The following is a 12,518-nucleotide window of genomic DNA, read 5'->3' as shown; positions in this document are numbered from 1 at the left end:
ATCTTTACTTAGAGAAGTCTATTTAAGAGTGAGGAAGTTATTAAGTGTGAGTAAAATGAGTATTATTAATCAAACTGTTTACTAAATGCAAGCATGGTAATATATAGGATTTATCAAGCTTTAACGGTTCTAGGCATATAAAAGAAATGGAGCAGTCAGGATGGTTTCAAGTGCTGTAGCTGATGCTTTTAAGGTAGGAGAGTCTGTGGAGACAAAGTAGGCCGTTTTTCTAATGCTGCGTCACCTGCACACCTTTAGCTACCTGCATTTCTTCACATAACATCCTCTTCAGGTTAGAATTTCCTTCTCCGGATACTTCATCTCTGAAATCATCAGTGAGGGTGATCTGACTGGTGATGAGGAAGAAACCAATATATTTCATTCAATTAGTGACATTAAGCTACAGATAGGTTTAACCTTTAAGAGTGTATATTTATAACCTTTTTAACTGATACATCTCCCTCACACAGGCCATATCAAAGTAGTAGAATATGGGAAGAGATTTTGAAATAGGTAAAATAAGCCTTCACTTTTCCACTCCAGGTGAATTCACATACTTTCATGGACCTGGTAGAATTTGTAATTTAATACTGGTGTCCTGTTGCTCAAATCAGTTGGCAGCTGTTGTGTATGTCCAGCCATTCAAGAACTTCTGTGATTTCTTAACAACTTGACATAGATACAGTTGACCTTTGAACAACATGGTTTTGAGCTGTGTGGGTCCACTTAAATGGGCATATTTTATAATACACTATTGTAAATGTATTTTATGATTTTAATATTTTCTCTAGCTTTATTTTGAGAATACAGAATATATACATCTTACAAAAATGTGTTCACTATTTACGTTATTGGGAAGGCTTCCAGTCAACAGTAGGCTATTAATGATTATGTTCTTGGGCATCAGTTATAGGTGAGTTTTAGATTGTGCAGGTGATCAGTGCCCCAACCTTCTGCATTGTTCAAGGGTAAACTGTATACAAATTATTTAATAATTAAATTTCTTTTATATTTGTTTTATCTTTCTACTACATTGTAAGCTCCTCAGGGTAGAGACCATACTGTGTTTTCATTTATTTAGCTACTGAACTCAAATATTGGTTGAATACCTGCTAAATATCTGGAACTTCTTTTGATACCCCCACTTTGCCTAGTCATCCCTGAGTACACTGGATATGCTCCATAAATAACTGATAAACCACTATGATTTTTTGATTCAAGATCCATTCAGGAGTCCATTACTCTGTGCTATAGTTGGTGATAGTCACTGAGATACATTTGTTCTCTCAGTATGCATCCTGGAATACTATTTTTTTAAATCAAATCCCTGTGACTTAATCTTTTTTGATAATTTATCTCTTTTGGTAATTTATCTCTGATTTTGATGTTTACTTTCCATTTAAAATTGAATTTGCGATCCTAAGTCAATCAATTGTTTTGTGTTAGGCAAGATACCTTAGTTCAAGTAATTACCAGGATTTTGGCTTAGAATTCTTGGGCGAATAACCCAAACGGGGGTGGTTATCAGTATTACCTGTAGAACTTTTTTTTAATTGAAAAAAAATTAGTTCTTTAAGTTGAAGTGTGGTTAACACACAGTATTGGATTAGTTTCAGTAATTCAACATAGTAACAGTAATTCAACAACTTTATATGTTATGTTCTGCTCACCAAAACTGCAGCTACCATCTGTTACCATATAACACTATTATAATACCATTGACTGTATTCCCTATATTGTACCTTTCATTCCTGTGATTTATTCATTTGGTTATTGAAAGCCGGTACCTCCCATTCCTCTTCACTCATTTTGCCTACCTCCCCCCATTGATATGACCTCTGTATTTAGGGCATGTTTTTTGCTTTTTGTGTGTATGTGTGTGTGTGTGTGTGTGTTTTGATTCCACATATAAGTGAACTCCTATACTATTTGTCTTTCTCTGACTTATCTCACTTAGGATAATACCCTCTAGGTCCATTCAGGGTATCACCAGTGGCAAGATATCATTCTTTTTATGACTGAATAATATTCCATTGTGTATATATACACCATATTTTATTTTTCCATTCCTCTTTGATGGGCATTTGGGTTGCTTTCATATTTTGGCTGTTGCAAATAATGCTGCAGTAAGCATAGGGCGCATATATCTTTTTCAATTAATGTTCTCATTTTCTCTGGGTAAATACCTAGAAGTGGAATTACTGGATAATACGGTATTTCAGTTTTTAGTTTTTTGAGGAACCTCCATACTGTTATTTGCAGTGGCTGCACCAATTTACAACCCACCAACAGTGTACAAGGGTTTCTTTTTCTCTACGTCCTTGTCAGCTCTTGTTTTTTCTTGTCATTTTGATTTTAGCCATTCTGACAGGTGTAAGTTGCTATCTCATTGTAGTTTTGATTTACATTTTCCTGATAATTAGTGATGTTGAGCATCTTTTCATATGTCTCTTGACCATCTGTATGTCTTCTTTGAAAAAATGTTCATTCAGGTCATCTGCCCTTTTTTTTTTTTTTTTAAAGATTTTATTTATTTATCCGACAGACAGAGATCACAAGTAGGCAGAGAAGCAGGCAGAGAGAGGAAGGGAAGCAGGCTCCCTGCTGAGCAAAGAGCCCGATGCGGGGCTCGATCCCAGGACCCTGAGATCGTGACCTGAGCCGAAGGCAGGGGCTTAACCCACTGAGCCACCCAGGCACCCATCTGCCCATTTTTAAAGGGATTATTTGGGGGTATTTTTGGTGTTGAGTTGTGTAAGTTCTTTATACATATTGGATATTAATCCTGTATTGGATATATCATTTGCAGATATTTTCTCCCACTCAGTAAGTTGCCTTTGTTGATTTTTTAATTTTTCCTGTGCAAAAGCTTTTTAGTTTGATGTCCTAATAGTTTATTTTTGCTTTTGTTTTCTTTGCCTGAGGAGACTTATCTAGAAAAATATTGCTAAGACTGATGTCCAGGGTATTACTGCCTGTGTTTTCTTTTAGGAGTTTTATGGTTTCAGATCTCCCATGTAGGCCTTTATGTCATTTTGAGTTTATGTATTGTGTAAGAAAGTGGTTGAGCCCCATGTCGAGTTCTGCTCAGGAGGGAGTCTGCTTGAGGATTCTCTCACTCTACCCTTTCCCTCATCCTATTCACGTGCTCACTTTCTCTCTCTGACATAATAAATTTTTAGAAGGTGGTCCAGTTTTATTCTTTTCAGTGTAGCTGTTGGGTTTTCCCAACATCTTTTATTGAGGACTGTCTTTTCTTCATTGTATACTTTTATCACCTTTGCCATAGATTAATTGATTGAATAAGTGCGGGTTTTTTCCTGAGTTCTCTATTCTCTTCTCTTGATCTGTGTGTCTTTTGCCAGTGCCATTCTATTTTGATTACCATAGCTTTGTAATATAGTGTGAAATCTGGGATTGTGATACCTTCAACTTTGTTCTTTCTTAAGATTATTTTGGCTATTTGGCATCTTCTGTGGTTCCATCCAAATTTTAGTATTTTTTTTCTAGTTCTGTGAAAAATGCTCTTGGTATTTTGATAGGTTGCACTGAATCAGTAACATGGACAATTTTAACAATATTAGTTTTTCCAGCCCATTAACATGGACTCGCTTTCCATTTATTTGGCATCTTTAGTTTCTTTCATGAGTGTTTTATAGTTTTCACAGAATAGGTCTTTCACATCCATGTTAAGTTTATTCTTATGTATTTTCTTTTTGGTGCAAATGGAAATGTTTTCTTATTTCCTCTTTCTGCTACTTCAGTGTTAGTGTATAGAAATGTGACAGATTTCTTTATATTAATTTTGTAGCCTACAACTTTACTGAATTCATTTATCAGTTCTGTAGTTTTTTAGTGGATCTTTAGGATTTTCCATATATTACATTTGCAGATATTGACAGCTTAACTTTTTCCTTTCAATGTGGATGTATTTTTTATCTTGTCCGATTGCTGTTGCTGGGACTTTAACTATTGTGTAGAATAAATGGGGCGAGAAAGGATATCTTTGTCTTACTCCCAACCTTAGAACTTTTTCATCCTTAATTTTTCACCATTGAATATGATATTAGCTGTGGGTTTTTCATACATGGCCTTTCTTATGTTGAGGTATGTTCTCTCTAAACCCACTTTGTTCAGGGTGGATTATGAATGAAGATTGAATTTCTCAAGTACTTTTTCTGCACCTGTTGAGATGATATGATTTTTTAAAAAGTTTTAATTTTAATAATCTGGTACTCATCACAAGTGTATTCCTTAATCCCCATCACCTATTTCACCCATTCTTTCATCCAACTCCCCTCTGATAGCCATCATTTTTTCTCTATAGTTAAGAGTGTGTTTCTTGGTTTACTTCTCTTTTTTTCACCTTTGCTCGTTTGTTTTGTTTCTTAATTTCCACATATGAGTGAAATCATATGGTATTTGTCTTTCTTTGACTGACTTATTTCACTTAGTATTCACTTAGTAGTATACTCTCTAGCTCTATCCATGTCATTGCAAATGGCAAGATTTCTTTATTTTAATGGCTATATAATATTCCATTGTAGATACATTTATATCTGTATATCTATATTTAAATGTATTTATCTGTCCATCTCATCTTCTTTATCCATTCATCAGTGGACTTGTGGACTGCTTCCGTATCCAGGCTATTTGAAATAATGCTGCTTTAAACATAGAGGTTCATGTCCCTTTGAATTAGTGTTTTGTATTTTTGGGTAAATAGCTGGAGTGCAGTTGCTGGATCTTAGGTTAATTCTGTTTTTAACTTTTTGAGGAACTTCCATACTGTTTTTCAGAGTGGCTGCACCAATTTGTGCCACCCAAGCGTCTTTTTGAGTTTATTTTTATATGGTGTAAGAAAGTGGTCCAGTTTCATTCTTCTGCATGTGGCTGTCCAATTTTCCCAATACTGATTGTTGAAGGGACTATCTTTTTTCCACTGGATATTCTTTCCTTGTTTGTCTAAGATTAGTTGACAGTAGAGTTGAGAATCCATTTCTGGGTTCTATTCTGTTCCATTGGTCGATGTGTCTGTTTTTGTTCCAGTACCATACTGTCCTAATAATTACAGCTTTGTAATACAGCCTAAAGTCTGAAATTGTGAAGCCTCCAGCTTTGTTTTTCTTGTTCAACATTCCTTTGGCTACTCGAGGTCTTTTTTGGTTCCATATAAATTTTAGGATTATTTATTCCAGCTGTGTAAAAAATCCTGGTTGTATTTTGATAGGGATTGCATTGAATGTATAGATTGCTCTAAGTAGCCTAGCCACTTTATCAGTATTTGTTCTTCAGTGCATGAGCATGGAACATTTTCCATTTCTTTTTGTCTTCCTCAGCTTCTTACATAAATGCCCTCTAGTTTTCAGAGTACAGATCCTTTATCTCTTTGTTTGAGTTTATTCCTAGATATCTTACGGTTTTTGATGCAGTTGTAAATGGGATCGATTCCTTGATTTCTCTCTGTTCTGCTTCATTATTAGTGTATAGAAATGAGCTACTTTCTGGACATTGATTTTATATCCTGCTACTTTACTGAATTCATCAGTTCTTTCAGTTTTTTGGTAGAATCTTTCGAGTTTTCTATGTATAGCTTCATAGTTGCAAAGAGTGAAAACTTTACTTTTTCCTTACCAATTTGGATGCCTTTTATTTCTTTTTGTTGTCTCATTGCTGTGGCTAGGACTTCCAGTACTATGTTGAGTAAAAGTGGCGAAAGTAGACATCTTTTTCGTGTTTCTGACCTTAGGGGAAAATCTTTCAGTTTTCCCCTCCCAATAGTTTATTTTTACTTTTGTTTCCCTTGCCTCAGGGAACCTATCTAGAAAATAGTTGTTATGGCCAGGGTCAGAGAAATTACTGCTTGTACTCTCCTCTAGGAGTTTTTATGGTTTCAGGTCTTGCATTTAGGTCTTTAATCCATTTTGAATTTATTTTTGTGTGTGGTATAAAAAAGTGTTTCAGTTTCATTCTTTTGCATGTAGCTGTCCAGTTTTCCCAACACCATTTGTTGAAGAGACTCTCTTTCTCATTGAATATTCTTTCCTGATTTGTCAAAGATTAATTTATCTTATAATTGTGTGTTTACTTCTGTATTTTGTTTTGTTTTGTTTTGTTCTATTGATCTATGTGTCTGTTTTTGTGCTGGTACCATACTGTTTTGATTACTACCACTTTGTAATACAACCTGAAATCCAGAATTGTGATGCCTCCAGCTTTGCTTTTCTTTTTCAAGATTGTTTTGGCTATTCAGGTTCTTTAGTGGTTCCATACAAATTTTAGGATTGTTTGTTCTAGTTCCTTGAAAAATGCTGATGGTATTTTGATAGGGATTGCATTAAATGTGTAGATTGCTTGTGTAGTATAAACATTTTAACCTATTTGTTCTTTTAATCCATTAGTATGGAATGTCTTTCCATTTCTCTGTATTGTTTTCAATTTCTTTCATCACTGTTTTGTAGTTTTCAGTTTTCTTTGGTTAGGTTTATTCCAAGGTATCTTAGTATTTTTGGTATAGTTGTACATGGGATTATTTTCTTAATTTGTTTTTCTGTTGTTTCATTACTGGTGTATAGAAATGAAACAGATTTCTGTATACTAATTTTGTAATCTGCTACTTTACTGAATTTGTTTATTAGTTCTTGTGGTTTGTGGTAGACTCTTTAAGGTCATCTGCAAAAAGTGAGAATTTTACTTTTTCCTTACCAATTTGGATGTTTTTTATTCTTTTTGTTTTCTGATTGCTGTGGTTAGGACTTCCAGTACTATGTTGAGTAAAAATGGTGAGAGTTCCCAGATGTCCATCAACAGATGAATGGATTAAGAAGTTGTGGTATATAACTACAATGGAATATTATGCAGCCATAAAAATTTGAAATCTTGCCATTTGCAATGACGTGAATGGAACTAGAGGGTTCTTATGCTAAGCAAAGTAAGTTAGAGAAAGACAATTATCATATGATCTCACTGATATATGGGATTTAAGAAACAAGGCAGAAGATCATAGGGAAAGATAGGAAAAAATGAAACAAGATGAAACCAGAGAGGGAGACAAACTATAAGAGATTCTTAATCTTAGGAAATAAACTGAGGGCTGCTGGAGGGGAGGAGGGTGGGGGGTTAGGGTAACTGGTGATGGACATTGAGGAGGGTGTATGTCATAATGAGCACTAGGTATTATATAAGACTGATTAATCACAGACCTTTACCCCCTGAAACAAATAATATATTATATGTTAATTGATTAAATTAAGAAAAGTGGTGAGAGTGAACATCTTTGTCTTGTTCCTGACCTTAGGGGAAAGACCTTCAGTTTTTCCCCATTGAGGATGATATTATTTGTGGGTTTATCATATATGGCCTTTATTATGTTGAGGTGTGTTCCCTTTAAACCTACTTTGTTGTGGGTTTTTATTATGTATGGATGTTGTACTTTGTGAAATGCTTTTTAATGCATATATTGAAATGATCGTATGGTTCTTACCCTTTCTCTTATTCATGTGATTTGTCAGATTGACTGATTTGAAAATAGTGACCCCTTGCAGCCCAGGAGTAAATCCCACTTGATTGTGGTAAATGATTTTTTTAATATATTGTTGGATTTGGTTTGCTAGTGTTTTATTGAGGATTTTTATATTTATGTTCATTAGAGATACTGGCCTATAGTTCTCTTTTTTGTGTGTGGTTTCTTTATCTGGTTTTGGTATCAGGGTAATGCTGGCCTCATAGAATGAATTTGGAAGTTTTCCTTCCTTTTCTATTTTTTGGAATTATTTGAGAATAATGGAATAGGTATTAAATTTTCTTTAAATTTTGGTAGAATTCATCTGCTATTGGACTTTTGTTTGTTGGGAGTTTTTTGATTACTGACTCAATTTTTTTTCTGGTAACCAGTCTGTCCAAATTTTCTATTTCGTCCTTTTTCAGTTTCGGTAGGTTTTATTTCTAGGAATTTATCCATTTCTTCTAGGCATATAATATTTCACAATATTTTCTTGTAATTGTATTAGTGTGGTATTATTTCCCTTCTCTCATTTGTGATTTTATTTATTTGGGTCTTTTTTCCTTTTTTCTTAATGACTCTGGCTACAATTTATCAGTTTTATTTTATGTTTATTCCCCCCACAGAACCCAAATCCTGGTTTCATAAATCTTTTTTTTAAGTTTTTGTATCATTTATTTCTGCTCTAATCTTAATTGTTTTCTTCTTTCTGTTGGTTTTAGATTTTTTTTTTCTAGCTCCTTTAGGTGAAAGGTTAGGTTGTTCAAGATTTTTCTTGCTTCTCGAGGTAGACCTGTATTGGTATAAACTTCCCTCTTAGGATTACTTCTGCTGCATCCCAAAGGTTTTTAACCTTCGAGTTTTCTAAAGAATTTATTTACTTACTTATTTATCAGAGAGAGCAAGCGAGTGAGCATGAGAGCACAAGCAGGGGCAGAGGGAGAAGCAGGCTCCCCACTGAGCAAGGAGCCCAATGCGGACTAGATCCCAGGACCCTGAGATCATGCATGACCTGAGTCAAAGGCAGACACTTAACCAACTGAGCCACCTGGGCGTCTGAACCTTTGTGTTTTAATTTTTATTTGTACTTTTTTATTTCTTATTTCTGTTTGGTCCATTTGTTGTTTAGTAGCATGTTACTTAACCTTCATGTATTTGTGTTCTTTTCAGGTTTTTTCTTGTGATCAACTTCTAGTTTCATTGCATTGTGGTCAGAAAAAATGCATGGTATGACTTTGATCTTCTTTAATTTGTTGAGGCTTGTTTTGTTGCCTAATATGTGATCTATTCTGAAAAATGTTCAATGTGCACTTGAAAAAGATGTGTTTTCTGCTGTTTTAGGATGGAATGTTCTGTATATGTCTGTTAAATCCCTATGTTCCAGTGTGTTCTTCAAAACCATTTTTTCAATGTTGATTTTCTGTTTAGATGATCTGTCCATCAGTGTTAAGTGGGGTGTTAATGTCCCTTATTATTGTTCATTAGTTCCTTTATATTTGTTGTTAACTGTTTTATTTTTTTTGGGTGCTCCCACATTGGGTGCAGAAATATTTACAGTTGTTATATCTTCTTGTTAGATTATTCCCTTTATTATTATATAGTGTCCTTTGTCTCTTGATAAAGTCTTTAAGGTTTCCTTTTGTCTCATATAAGTATTCCTACTTTGTCTTTCTTTTGATATCCATTTGCATGATAGATGTTTCTCCATCCCCTCACTTTTAATCAACAAGTGCCTTTAGGTCTGAAATGTGTCTTTTGTAGGCAGCATATAGATAAGTATTGGATTTTTTCATCCACTCTGTCAGCCCATGTCTTTGATTGAAATGTTTAATCCATTTACACTCTTAGTAATTATTGATAATATATATTTATTGTCATTTTATTACTTGTTTTATGGTTATTTCTAAAGATCTTCCCTGATGCTTTCTTGCCTTTCTGTCTTTCATGGTTTGCTGGTTTTCTTTGGTGATACATTTGGATCCTTTGCATATTTATTAATGGTTTTTGCTTTATAGTTACCATTGGTTTTGTATATAACATTTTCTGCATATCACAGTCTGTATCGATTTGATGGTCATTTAAGTTTGAACCCATTCTTACTCCACTCATTTTAGGTGTATGGAGCCATATTTATGTACTTTTATTCTGTGAATTCCTTGATTGATGTTACAGAAATACTCATTTTTATTGCTTTTGTGTTTCCTCCCTTCATACTGTGATTTTTCATCTTTCTTTTCCATTTAAAGAGCCCCCTGTAATATTTCATGGAGGGCTGGTTTAGTGGTCATAAATTCCTTTAGTTTTTGTTTGTCTGGGAAACTCTTTCCCTCTCCTACTCTTCTGAATGTTAGCCTTGCTGGATAAGAATATTCATGGCTACAGATTTTTCCCATTCAGCACTTTGAATATATCATGCCACTCCTTTCCAGCTCAGAAAGTTTCTGCTGAAAAATCCCCTGATAACTTATTGGGGTTTCCTTTGTGTGTAGCTGTTTTCTTTTCTCTTGCTCCTTTTAATATTTTTCCTTTATCACTAAGTTTTGCCATTCTAATGACAATAATATGTCTTGATGTGGATCTGCTTTTATTGATTTTGTTGAGGTTTCTCTGTGCATCCTGGATCTGCATATCTGTTTCCTTCTCCAGATTAGGAAAATTTTTAGCTATTATTTCTTCAAATAAATTCTCTGCCCTTTCCTCTCTCTTCTGCTGAGGCTCCTATAATACTGGTATTATGTTTCACAGATTCACTGAGTTCCCTATTCTTGTTTTGCATAATTCTTTTTTCTCTTTGTTCACCTTGATTACTTTCCACTGCTCTGTCTTCTAGGTCATTAATTCATCCCTTTGCTTCTTCCAGCCTGCTGTTCATTCCACCAAGTGTGTTTCTCATTTTATTTATTGAACCCTCTGTCTCTGTGTTATTCCTTATCCCTGTGTAAATGGTCTCAGTGATGTTCTCCACTCTCTCAAGTCCAGTGAATATCCTTATGATTACTGCTTTAAATTCTCCATTAGACATGTTATTTATATCTGTTTTGCTTGTATATCTGGCCATGGCCTTGTCCTTTTTTCATCTGGGAGAAATTCCTCTGTCTTTTCATTTGTGTAAGTCTCTATGCTTGTTTCTGTGTTAGGAAAGTCCGGGTGTTTCCTTTTCTTGAATGTAATGCTTTATGAAGAAGACATCCTAAAATGACTTGCTGTGTAGTGTCCCCTGTTCCCCAGGGCCTGGCGCTTCCAGGAGTGTCTCCAGTCTGTGTTGCATATGCTCTGCTGTTGTGTTGTCACCACTTTATCCTTCAGGCCGGTCATCTGAGAGGTTCTCTTTGCCTGCTCTGGGCCTTGTTTGATCCCTGGCCTGAATGTGGTGTGCTTTCTTTAACTAGGTGTTCTTTGGTCTGCTTGTGGAATGAGACCTGTCATCACCTCCTTCAGGACCAAGGCCATGCAGAATGCCCCGGTTGGGAGACAGGATTTGGGCAGGGCTTTGGGCCTGTCTTTTGGGGGTGGAGGCCTGCTGTGCTGGGACTGAGGCAAGTTAGACCCAGAAGGGTAGTTCCACCAGAGTATGGGGTTTGGGGTTTGGTTTAAGCAAGTTAGGTAGCAAGTGTTTGTGCTTCACTGGTTCCTGCAGGTTGCTCTTTTTATGCTTAGGGTTGGGGAATGGAAATGGTGCCTGCCAGTTCCTTTATTCCCAGAGGGGTCTCTCTGTGAATGTTGCCTCGGATGGGATAAGCTTCTGAGATGAGCAAATAACCTCCTCATTGTGTGCCCCAGGCACTCTTCAGATCACTGTTTTTTTAATGCTGTACATTCACAGGATGTTTGCCCTGCTTTTGTCCAGGAGCAGCCCCAGTGCCTGTAAGTTCTCCCATAGCCAAGCATGGTGACCTTTAAAACTCTTGGCTTTAAGCCCTATTGGTTGCAAGAACTCATGGAATTTGGGCTCTCTCAAGTTCTAAGCCAATTGCTCTTGGGATTTGTCTTCCCTTTGCACTCCCCTATGTATTAGTCTGTCTCTTGCCTTCCTCTGTGACCATAATTCCCTCCCCACCTCTGTGGCTGCTATCTTTATCTCTCCCATTCAGCATCTCCTGGCCTCTTTGATGTGGCTTATCTGTCTTTAGTTGTGGGGTTTGTTCTTCTGGTCTTCAGGTCAATTTCTGGGGAATTTTGGATGATTTGATAGCATCTACTTGTATTCGTGGTATGAGGTGAGCCTAGGGTCCTCATACTCAGCCACCATCTTCCACTTCATGGAGCTACTTGAGATGGTCATGATTTTTATCCTTTATTTGGTTAATGCAGTATATTACATTAATTGATATATGAATATTGAACCAGCCTTGCATCCCTGGAGTAAATCCCACTTGATCATGGTGAGTGATCCTATAATGTATTTTTGAATGCAATTTGCTAATATTTTGTTGAGGATGTTTGCATGTATGTTCATCAGGGATATTGGCCTGTAGTTTTCTTTTTTGCAGTGTTCTTGTCTGGTTTTGGCATCAGGATAATGCTGGCCTCATAGAATACATTTGGAAACCTCCTTTTCTGCTTTTTAGAATAGTTTAAGAATAGGTATTAACTGTATTTTCTTTTAAAGGTTTGTTTTATTTACTTATTTTAGGGAAGGAGAGCTCAAGCAAGGGGAGGGGCAAGGGAGAGGGAGAGAGAGAATCCTCATGCAGACTCCCTGCTGAGCACACGGCTCAATGTGGATCTCAATCTCAGGATCCCGAGATAATGACCTGAGCCAAAATGAAGAGTTGACCACTTAACTGACTCAGCCACCCAGGTCCCCTTCCCCCCAACTCTTTTTTAATTGTTTAATAATATTAACCTGTGAATCCATCTGGCCACGGACTCTTGTTTTTTGGGAGTTTTTGGCTTACTGGTTCATTTTTGTTCCTAGTAATTTGAATGTTCAGGTTTTCTATCTCTTCCTGATTTTGTTTTAGAATATTCTAGGAATTTATCCATTTCTTCTCCATTATCCACTTTGTTGGCATAT

This window comes from Neovison vison, chromosome 11, assembly GCF_020171115.1.
Source record: "Neovison vison isolate M4711 chromosome 11, ASM_NN_V1, whole genome shotgun sequence".
NCBI lineage: Eukaryota > Metazoa > Chordata > Mammalia > Carnivora > Mustelidae > Neogale > Neogale vison.
Note: the sequence above shows the minus strand (reverse complement) of the source record.